Source organism: Schistocerca serialis, chromosome 3 (genome assembly GCF_023864345.2).
Source record: "Schistocerca serialis cubense isolate TAMUIC-IGC-003099 chromosome 3, iqSchSeri2.2, whole genome shotgun sequence".
NCBI lineage: Eukaryota > Metazoa > Arthropoda > Insecta > Orthoptera > Acrididae > Schistocerca > Schistocerca serialis.
In genome coordinates this window covers 134,960,422-134,962,208 of record NC_064640.1, presented here as the reverse complement: position 1 = coordinate 134,962,208, position 1,787 = coordinate 134,960,422, and the positions used below count along the sequence as shown (strand labels likewise).

Genomic DNA, 1,787 nt, shown 5'->3' with positions numbered 1-1,787 from the left:
AACTAGCACTCCTGAAAGAAAGGATATTGCGGAGACATGGCTTAGCCACAGCCTGGGGGATGTTTCTAGAATGAAATTTTCACTCTACAGCAGAGTGTGCGCTGATATGAAACTTCCTGGCAGATTAAAACTGTGTGCCGGACCGAGACTCGAACTCGGAACCTTTGCCTTTTGCGGGCAAGTGCTCTACCAACTGAGCTACCCAAGCACGACTCACGCCCTGTCCTCACAGCTTTACTTCTGCCAGTACCTCGTCTCCTACCTTCCAAACTTTACAGAAGCTCTCCTGCGAACCTCGCAGAACTAGCACTCCTGAAAGAAAGGATATTGCGGAGACATGGCTTAGCCACAGCCTGGGGGATGTTTCTAGAATGAAATTTTCACTCTACAGCGGAGTGTGCGCTGATATGAAACTGCCAGAAGTAAAGCTGTGAGGACAGGGCGTGAGTCATGCTTGGGTAGCTCAGTTGGTAGAGCACTTGCCCGCAAAAGGCAAAGGTCCCGAGTTCGAGTCTCGGTCCGGCACACAGTTTTAATCTGCCAGGAAGTTTCAAGTATCAAAGTTGATTACATATAGCAGGAAAATATTCAATGCAGTGACAAGATGCATTTTACACTACAGGATGCAGTGATCATAAAGAGCTCCTGAATCTGAGGTACCATTAAAAAGCTTTTTGTTCACAAAGAGCCTTTGCAAACGCCATATGACTGTGTGGTGTGGATTCACAAGCATCTTTATTCTTGGTCCATTCTCCTTTGAAGAGAATACACCCAGAAGGCCTGCCAGGGGTACCATGACGTCTGCATGTTATTGAGATCTCCTTGTGTATCATACTGTTCCTACTTTGGAAGAGTGCAACTGTATTTTCATGCAAGATGGGGCAACACCCCCTGTTGCCTGATCAGTGAAAGATTTGCATTATGCATCCTTCCATGAATATGTTAATGTTTTCCAAATGCATGGCCTGCAACATCACCTGATTTGAATCTGTGTGACTTTTGGCTCTGGGGATATCTAAAAGATTGCATTTACCAGGAACATGTTTAGTCTCTACCTGATCTCAGTGCTAGTGCACAGGAACACATTGCTCAGATTTCACTAGAACTGCTATGAGAAATTGTTGATAATATTGTTTTATAGATGCAGCATCTAGTTGACATTTCTGGTGCTTATATTGAAGAAATTGTGTATGGACTGGTTAATAATAAAATCAACACTGTGCCTTCTTCACCTGTTTGACCTTTTCTGCCCACATCCCATTCCTAATCCAATACATACGGAAACATTTCTGTATGTATTTCTTGCATTCATAGTACCAGATGTGAGCCTGTTCCAGTGTACTTCTGTGAGCAGCCACACTTTAATTATAACCAGCTGCTACATCATCTCATTCTAAAATGAAGCTATGGAAATAGTCATGACAGCAAATAATTTGTAATTCAGGAAATAAAAACAACTGATCATAGATGTTGACCAACATGACTGATGAAAAATTATCAAATTTCACTTTAAATATGACAACTCAAAGTTCTGCATGGAATACAAATAATGGGAAGAGTACAGGTAACTTTACTCCTTCCATTGTTTGAAATTTAACTGTGAATGAAGTAAGTTTTACTATATGATACTAACAGAGCTATGTGGTTACTACTATGGTTGTCACTTACTGTGATACAACACATTATTCCAAAAGTTTTATCAAATAAGTCTATTACACTTACATTTAAAAAAGCACTTCCTACAACTTCTTTCAAGGAAAGAATGACAAATTCACAGGAAGTCATTG

At 40.8% G+C, this 1,787-nt stretch overlaps 1 non-coding gene across 1 annotated transcript; it reads left to right on the top strand.

Annotated features, from left to right (window-relative positions):
* The first annotated feature begins 451 nt into the window (after nt 1-451).
* On the top strand, nt 452-526 carry Trnal-caa (transfer RNA leucine (anticodon CAA)). The gene has a single exon. It is a non-coding gene; the product is annotated as a tRNA-Leu (tRNA).
* Nucleotides 527-1,787: the final 1,261 nt, after the last annotated feature.